Source organism: Octopus bimaculoides, chromosome 2, assembly GCF_046866305.1.
Source record: "Octopus bimaculoides isolate indiv1 chromosome 2, ASM4686630v1, whole genome shotgun sequence".
NCBI classification, from domain to species: domain Eukaryota; kingdom Metazoa; phylum Mollusca; class Cephalopoda; order Octopoda; family Octopodidae; genus Octopus; species Octopus bimaculoides.
In genome coordinates, this window is record NC_142929.1 from 50,490,750 (window position 1) to 50,500,749 (window position 10,000).

General features: G+C 33.7%; 1 long non-coding RNA gene across 1 annotated transcript in view; it reads left to right on the forward strand.

Annotated features, from left to right (window-relative positions):
• The first annotated feature begins 74 nt into the window (after positions 1-74).
• Positions 75-10,000, forward strand: part of LOC106871309 (uncharacterized) — a 34,697-nt gene continuing 24,771 nt past the window's right edge. The window contains exon 1 of the long non-coding RNA XR_016238929.1: positions 75-974. This is a non-coding gene — a long non-coding RNA (uncharacterized LOC106871309). The remainder of the gene's footprint in view (positions 975-10,000) is intronic.

Sequence of the window (10,000 nt, forward strand, 5' to 3'; positions counted from 1 at the left end):
GTATATTTGTAAATTTATATATATGTATATAAATAGATATATATGTGTGTGTATATATATGTATGTGTATATATCTATGTATATATATATTTGTGTATATATATGTATGTGTGTATGTATGCATGTGTATATTTGTGTATGTATACATGTGTGTGTGTGTGTGTTATTTGTTGGTGGATCCGGAAGTGTGAAAGTGTGTAGCCTTGGACTGACAATTGTTAGGTCATGAGTTTGATTCCCAGACCAGTGGCTCAATGTGTCCTTGGGCAAGGCACTTTACTTCACATTTCTCTTGTTTACTCTGATACAGACTGGTGTCTCACAGACTTTTTGAAAATGCAAGATGTCAGTGGCCCTTGATGGCTGCAGAACCCTGTATGATGATAATGAATCTTGAAGTAAAGGAACATAGAAATCAATTCATCACAGTGAATGCAGCAGTTTTTCATACAACGGTGGCACGAGGCCAAGTAGAAATAGCAGTCAAGACACCCCAAAACAGCAACCTACCTTCTTTAGAAAAGATGTGACACTTTAGGTAATGCTGCACTGCATAATAAATTATGTTGGAATGACAATAGTGTGAATGATGTCTAGCAGTATAACGGTATGTGCCACCACTGAAACAATTTGGTTGATTCTAGCAGCTAGGTGCTTTAGCTATACCATTGTCATCCATTGGTTTCGATGCGGTGGCTACACTGTTGGTTAGCTATTTCTTTCAAAGAGGAAATGGTGCTAGGTGTTTTGGGACTACCGAATATTCCTTCTACACACACACACACACACGCACGCACGCACGCGCACGCATACATATATATATTATATACTCTGACTAGTTTTTAATTTTTTTTTTTTTTTTGTTCCAGAGATAGTTCTGCAGACTGGAATATAATCTTCGATGTCTATCAACCAAATTCTCTGTTCAAAAAGAGCAACCCTGGTCTACCATACTTCAGAGTGTATGTATGTAGGTAAGTAGAGCATATCTGCTATTCAAATAGCTTTCTGTTTATAATAGGTGCAGGTGTAGCTGTGTGATAAGAGGCACAGGTGTGGCTGTGTGGTAAGAAGCTTGCTTCCCAACCACATGGTTCTGGCTTCAGTCCCACTGCATGACATCTTGGGCAAGTGTCTTGTACTATAGCCTCAGGCTGACCAAAGCCTTGTGAATGGATTTGGTAGATGGAAGACATGGAATAAAGGATCTCTTGACATTGGGCCTCAGAGAGGGGATGACAAGGGACTGAGATTTCTGGTGGTTTGCTGTGCTTGAAAAGACATGTCAAGCTAATTAAAATTATGGTTGTCTTTGCTATAGTCATGTCCCCTACATCACTCTTCAGCTGAGTGATCCTAATCTTGCAGGCTCATTGGTGCTGGTGCCACATAAAAAGCACCTGTGCCAGTTTCACATAAAAGCACCTGTGCCAGGTGCCACATAAAAGTACTCATGCTACTACTGCATAAAATTGTCCAGTATACTCTGTAAAGTGGTTGGCATTAGGAAGGGCATCCAGCTGTAGGAACCATGCCAAAACAGGCATGAAACCTGGGCCAGCTCCTGTCAAACCATCCAACCCATGCCAGCATGGAAAACGGACATTAAATGATGATGATTGTGTGTACTTTTGTCAAGATGTTTGTAAATGGACCTCATCATTAACCCATTACCTCCCATAATTCTATTAACTGGAATTTTTTTATGAAACTTTGATTTCTAGCATAAAACAGCCTTAGAAACATGCTGGAATGATCAAAATAGCATTTTAAATAGAAATAAGCGAGATATTGGGTGAAAAATTAGCAAACCTCATTTGAATATCAGAGAAATATACCTAGTAGATATAGCAAAATGGTTAGATATGTGTAAATATTGACAGATAATTATGAAATTAGTAATTTTTAAGTGATCTCATATGAGATCACTGGTAGGTAATGGGTTTTAAACAAGCAAGGTTGTTTGTTTTCAGTCCTCTGTGATAAAAAAAAAAAAAACATGTCTGGCCATGTGGAAATATGATCTTATTTGGAAACTTGTGAGGGTTGATGACAGTAAAAGCGTATGTCCATAGAAAATTTGCCTCAACAAATTCTGTCTGATTCATGCAAGCATAGAAAAAGGATATTAAATGATGATGGTGATGAAGGTCATATTGAAGATATAGTATGTTAGCAATCACACACATACATATGTACACATATACATACATTTGTGTGAATATTTCCGCATAGAAATGCCTGTATATGTGTATGTATATACATCTGTAGTATTTGTATATTCATATGTGTCCATGTGCATTTGTGTGTGCATGCATGCAAGTATATGCATATAAATAAGAGAGCAATGAAGTTCAATGCTATCTTTGTGTGTGTTTATAATGCATGTTTATATATGTATGTGTGTTTGTGTATGTTTATTAAATACAAAAAAAAAACAGCATAACTCTGTAGTTCATATATATATATATATATATATATGTATATGTATGTATTTACATAACACAAATAGTTACCTTTCCCTACTATTATTTAAATATACACCACACACACACAATTATGTTCACACATATGACGTATGGTATTAAGATGCAGAGCAGAGAGGTGGAAAGAGCTTGTGGTGGTAACATTAACAGTTTTTTGTTTGTTTTGTTTTTTTAACAAGGAAAATAGCCAAAAGTGAAGTAAAAGATAGAATTTCCTATAAAAACAAAAACAGTTTTTTTCCCTCAAATCACTTGAAATCTTGAACTTAATAAGTACGAACATTTCTATTCAGTCACCTTTTTGTCGCTTCCTATTCAATTCATAAATAATTAGGCACCATCATCATCATCATCATTATTATTATTATTATTATTATTATTATTATTATCGTCATTATTATTGTTGTTGTTACTTATTATTACTATTGTTGTTATTGTATTTGTTATTATTATGGCCTTCTGCCAGAATTTGAAACATCGTCATCATCATCATTATTATTATTATTATTATTATTGATGGTATTCACATTGCTATCTCTTTTTCAATTGCTGATTTTTTTTTTTTTTATGTCATTTGTTGAAATTATTTTACTTTTTTTTTTTTTTAATTCTTTTGTTTTCCTCTGTCTTTCTAAATCACTGTCTGAAATAAGAAGCAATTCTTAAGAATTATATAAAGGAAAAAAAAAATCAAAGAAAGAAAGAAAGTAGATGCATCTACATTAAAACAAATGCTTTCGTTCAATTCAAGTCTTCTATAATATTTTCAATGCAAACGACTGTGATTTGATATCATTAATGTGTAATTTTTGTGCAATTTGTTAAGTCAGAGTTATTGGGGATGTGGCAGGGGTGCTTTTTACTATTTTTTTTCTCTTTTGCTCCTGTGTCTTTGTTTTATTTATTTTTTTTTCCTACTTTCACTTTAATACAGTTTGGGAAGATTTAAATACAGTTACATATTGAACTTTTAATGTGAGCTGTTAAAATGTTTATAATTTGTGGTTGCATGAGTGAGTGAGAGAGAGAGAGAGAGAGAGAGAAGGAAAGAGGGAGAGAAGGAAAGAGGGAAAGAAGTGTATGCATGTGTGGTTATGTGTATATGAGTGTGTATGTGTGTGTGTATATTCCATCTTCCATTTATATATGTATATATGTTTATATGTATGTATATATATGTGTGTGTGTTTGTGTAAATATATATATATATATATTTATATATATGTAAGTGTACATGTATGTATAAGTGTATGTATATATATATATATATATATATATATATATATATATATACATGTATATAAATATATGTTTATATACATGTATGTATAAATGTATATACATATATATGTAAATATATATATATATATATATATATATATATATATATATATATATATATATATATATATATAAATATATGTATATATACATGTATGTATAAGTGTATATACATATATGTATATATACATGTATGTATAGGTGTACATGCATATATATATATGTGTATATCTATATGTATGTGTATGTGTGTATATATATGTATGTATGTATAAATATAGATGTTTGTGAATATGGTATGTTTTATTAGTTAATTCAGTTGAGAGATCTGTCATAGTGTAGCTGCAAGCTAGTCTGTGATGCTGGGAAGAACACAAAAAAAAAAAATCTAAACGAAAAAAAGCAGAAAGCTTTATTTACTCACTTATTTATGCTTACTCACTAAATTTCTGTTGCATGTTCCTATATAAGTCATTTTCATTTTTCTCTTGCTTGTTTTTAAAAAAAAAAACATAAGCAAAAAAGCATAAATAAAATTTTATCCTTACAGATATTTTATGTGTTTATATTTAAACATACAAACATACACAACCACATACCTATTGCATGCACACACACACATACAACACACAAATACATGCTCTCTTGCAGAGACAGTTCTATCTTTGTACAATTATTCAGATATACATGCAGATAAGGCAAAGATGATAAACTTAATTTTATTAATTTTCTTCTCTAAAATTCTAACTCCCTGCAGTCAACATCTGAATCACAGTTGCAAATATGGTTTCCTCACTAAATTGTTAGTCTTTTACCAAAGGAATATGTTTAATCCCTAGCATATGTCACTAATAAATCTGATTATTATTATTATTATTATTATTATTATTATTATTATTAGTGTTGTTGTTGTTGTTGTTGTTGCAACAGGCTGTGTGGTCTGGCATGAATGTCACATTATCTTTTTTGTTTTGTTTCCTATACTGCAAAGTAGTCGGTGCTATAAAAGGTCTACCAGTCATGTAAAAGTGATGTTAAAAGAAACTGAAATACACTATTAATGATAATGATTTGACAGATATTCTTTGTTTACTGCGTGTATCAAATGATAATTGTGTGTGCATAACCTGACTGAAAATGTTGGTAACAACACAAAAGGCATTCGTCCATAAAACACTGTTTTAGAAAAGAAACCGTCCAACCATTATGTCTATTGAAAAATAGACAAAAAATGATGGTGGTGGTGGTGCTACTGCTGCTTCTGGTGTGTTTGTGTATCAGATGAAAGAAGATGTCAGCTACTGATGAAACTAATGAGAGCCATGAAATCCATACAAGCATAGGTTAAAAAAAGGGACATTATTTGGTTGATGATGATGATCAATAATTGGTAATTCTTTGTAAATGATTGAACTTCGGCTTAATCCTTTGGCATTTAAACCAGCCATATCCAACCCAAATATTCTACTTGTTCTGTATCTAATCCAACCAAATCCAGCCTTTCATGTGTACTCTACAATGTCATTCTAATATGTACAATCACATTATTGAAATTTCAAGTGTTTTATATGTGGTACCAGCATCAGTATCCTCTGTAAATTATTATTATTATTATTATTATTATTATTATTATTATTATTATTATTATTATTATTATTATTATTATCATTATTATTATTATTATCATTATTATTATTATTAGTGAGACTGCAAGATGGCAGAACTGTTAACATATACATACAACAAACATCTTTCAGTTCCCATCTACCAGATCCACTCAGAAGGCTGTAGATGACCTGTGGCTATAGTAGAAGACACTTGCCCAAGGTGCCACACAGTGGGACTGAACCCAGAACTATCTGGCTGGGAAACAAACTTCTTACCACGCAGCCATGTCTGCGCCTTTGGTAAATTTATAAAGGAAAGGACACGTCTTTCAACCAGACCTCAGTTCTAAGATTCTTTTACCTCACTGCCTCATTATTTCTCCTAAGTTTGAAAGGATTCTTTACTTTTACTAGCAGCAGTTAAACTTCTCTAGAGTTAATGACTCAAAAATATACCCCCAGTATCCACTGTAAATTGGTTGGCACTAGCCAAGGTATGCAATGATAAGAACCAAGCCAAATGTATGATATTGGAGCATAATTCAGTATTCCGATTCATTGGATCATCATCATCATCATTTAATGGCTGTTCTCCATTCTGGCATAGGTTGGACAATTTCATTAAGAGCTGGTAAGGCTTGGGGCTGCATTAGGCTCCATTGTGTGTTCTGGCATGGTCTCTACAGCTGGATGCCCTTCTTAATGCCAACCACTTTACAGAGTTTACTGTGTGCTTTTTATGTGGTACCAGCACCAGTTCTTTTAACATGGCATCAACACCAGTGCTTTATATGTGGTACCAGCACCAGTATCTGTTATACTGTGATGGACGGGTTTTCTTGAAAACGGCAAGATGCCAGACATCCTTTGTTATCTCCTTCTTAAGGCTCACAAAAGGAAGTTGTTAAATAATGTTGATGATGATGTTTTAACATCCACTCTTCCATGCTTCCATGGGTTGGACAGAATTTGTTGAGGTGGATTTTCTACGGTCAGATGCCCTTCTTGACACCAACTCTCACATGTTTCCAATCAAGGTAATATTTTCTCATAGCCAGACATGCTTTCAGAGAAAAGTGAAAATGAAGGACACCGCTTGCATGACAGGGATACTCATTTACAAATAGCATGTGATGGCAAGCCAAGAGTAACATGCACATGTATATACATACATACATTATGTATATTATATGATAGGCTTATCGCAGTTTCTACCTACCAAATTCACTTATAAGACTTTGGTCGGCCCAAGACTGTAGTACAAGACACTTACCCAAGGTGCCATGCAGTGGGAATGAACCCGAAATTATATGGTAGGAAAGCAGATTTCTTAACATGCACCCCCTTGCTCCCACACCTGTATGAATGTATGTATCTATGTAGGTATGCATACACACGCACACAAACACACACACATTCACGCTCACACAACAGTTTCCAATTTATCAATTTCCCTCACAAAGTATTTGTTAATTTCAGTTTAGGAGACACTTGCCCAAGGTGCCATGCAATGGGATGGAACTCAAAGCCACATGGTTTTGAGATGAACTTTGTTACCACACAGCTGTAGTTGAATTCTTTAATCTCTAAAAAATTATTTTCTTCTATGCCATCATTCATCTTTACTTTGGCAAATATGAGGCAAGTCTATAGTTAACTATTGAGGTCAGAATTAAACTGAAACATGTCATGAGCTGTCTCTATAAATTATCAGAAAAATAATGCAGATTTTATTTCTAGTCAGCTCCTTTGCAGTCAATATAATAACACTAACTTACCTAATTCTATGTTCCGTAGTGTGACTATTGCACTTAATTTCCTGTTTAGTATGTATAGAAACTATATTGCATGTTTTTCCTTTTCCTGAAATATGATTTGTGGCCTTTTCAATAAGGCGCTATTATACGCATAATCTCTTTTTCTCTTTCTCATGCATACACCCTTCACACACAAGCACAAACAGAACACATGTATGCATGAATATATGTGTATCTGTGATGTGTGTGAGTGTGTGTATATTTGTGTGTGCATATATACATATATATATATACATACACACATATATATGAGTTTGTGTGTGTGTGAGTGCGTGTGTGTACATTTATGTATGTGTGTAGATACATACATATATATATATGTGTGTGTGTGTATGTATATCATATGTGTGTATGTATGTGTGTGTATATATATATATATATATATATGCATGTGTATGTACACACACAAACACATGTATCATATACATGCATAGATGTGCACCTGTTAGCTTGTTTGGAAGTTGATATCTGTAATAAAAACATGTCCTCTATCTCACCATATGTCAACAGTTTTAGCATGAATTAATGTGATCCAAAACAGAACTCTGATATCTAAAGAATGCCAAGCAATCCAACAGTTTTGTTAGCATCCAAGGACCAGCTGTTTTTCATGGATAGCTGATCATTTGAAATCTTTCTTCAGAAGGTTTTCCGATAAACAAACACATATTTCTATTCAAGGACACATTTGTGCCCAACACATAACTCTGACAGAATATATTTAAAGAAATATTCATTCCACCAAACCATAAGATTCTGACTCAATTATGGAAATAAATAATGTTCAGGCTAAACACTAACCATTCTATTTATACAAGTTTCTTGTTTTACTGTATTTTACAAAGTCAAGAAAAACTGGAGTTGAAAGTCTGAACCAGTAACGTAGCCTATATGCTGATGTTTGATCTGTTAGAATTAGCAACCAAATTTCCCTCTACTGACATGCTATGGCTGCTCTTATAGGTAGTGCCCCAGCATGGTCACAGTCTAATGACTGAAATAAGTAAAAGGTACCAGTAAACCAAAAAGTACAAAAATTGAAAAAATGCAGTATCCATGGCTAGAACATCTTTAACCTTTTTGTTACCGTATTTGGTTTGAGATGCTCTGTGTTTCTTTCAATTAATTTTAAATATAACAAAGAATTTAGTAAAATAACTTTGTAATCATTAAGCTAGTTTCAGGAACATAAATTGTAACTAAAGTTTGGTGGAAGATTTTAATTCAAAATTTATGTAAACAAGACATTTGTTCTACAATGCCAGAAGTGGTTTCAGCCAGGTTGGTATCAAAAGGATTAATCATAGACCTGCTCACTCTGAATTGCCTGGGGACTTTAAAATAACCAATAATTTATCAAACAACCCGTCTTTCAGTCTTGTTTAAAATTAAAGTGAAAAGTGATTTTGTTGTATTTGGGGATGGTCATGTTGCCAGTTTAGCCAATAAAAACACACGCACTATATATTTGGTGTTAATTTGGTTCAGCTTTATATTATATTACATTACATTAATCATATTTCGGCCAGAGTTCTTTCGTCACACTTCTGTGACCTCATCAGTGGTCCTTTGCTTTCTTCTTTCTTATTTGTGTGTCCCTCCTTACTAACGATCAGCCATTTTGTATTTTGTATTCCTGTTGTATGTGCCTATATTTGCGCATGCGTATCCCTCTATGTGTGTCTATGTTTAGTAAGTGCATGTGTGTGTATGGGGAGTAACTGTATTATCTGTATCCCCTGTTTATACATGTTTGTTTAATTTGTTTATATTTATTTGTTTTACTGTAAAACCCTTGACCAAGACATTGCTGTTTCGTGTCAGCCAACTACTTCTTATGCAGTGTCACTTTATCACAGAGTATTGGTAATCTTTAGTGCTCACATCTGTGAACCATGGAAATGTAGTTGTTGTTATTTTTTGCCCGTGTCAGCTCTGATGAAGTAGACATATGATCAAAGATGTCCCAGTTGTGACCTTCCCATCTTTTATTCGTTTCAGTCATTTCACTGCGGCCATGCTGGAGCACCACCTTTAGTCAAACAAATCGTCCCCAGGACTTATTCTTCATAAGCCTAGTGCTTGTTCTATCAGTCCCTTTTGCCGAACCACTAAGTTACGGGGACGTGAACACACCAACTTTGGTTGTCTAGCAATGGTGGGAGGACAAACACACACATATATATATGACAGGCTTCTTTCAGTTTCCGTCTACCAAATCTATTCACAAGACTTTGGTCGGCCCAAGGCTATAGTAGAAGACTCTTGCCCAAGGTGTCACGCAGTGGGGCTGAACCCGGAACAATATAGTTGGCGAGCAGACTACTTACCACTCCTACATTATCTAATTATGTACTTCCTATCCTTTTTTTAGGCAGTTCTGTGTAGTTTGGGGTAGATTTGGATGTAGTTTCTAGCAGTTTAAAATGACCAAGTAGAGGTTCCTATTGACTTGTTATAAATTTTGTTTTATTACTTGATCCTTTTCTGCAATGATTCTGCTCATTTGTGTGCACACACATTCATTATTTGTCTGTTGGTGTGTAGGTGTATTTCATGATAAATAAAGTACATTCTTATTCATGCACATCTACATCTATATATATATATATATACATAAAATAAACAAATATTTTCAATTAACACGTTTGTGTGTATATGTGTATGCATGTGTATACATGCATACTCACATACATTCATGTATGTGTATGTATACATATGTCTTTATGCAATAGATTTTCTTTAGTCTCTGTCTCTATCTTTCTCCGTCTTTCTCCTTTCCTCTTTTCTCTTTCTCTCTCACACACAC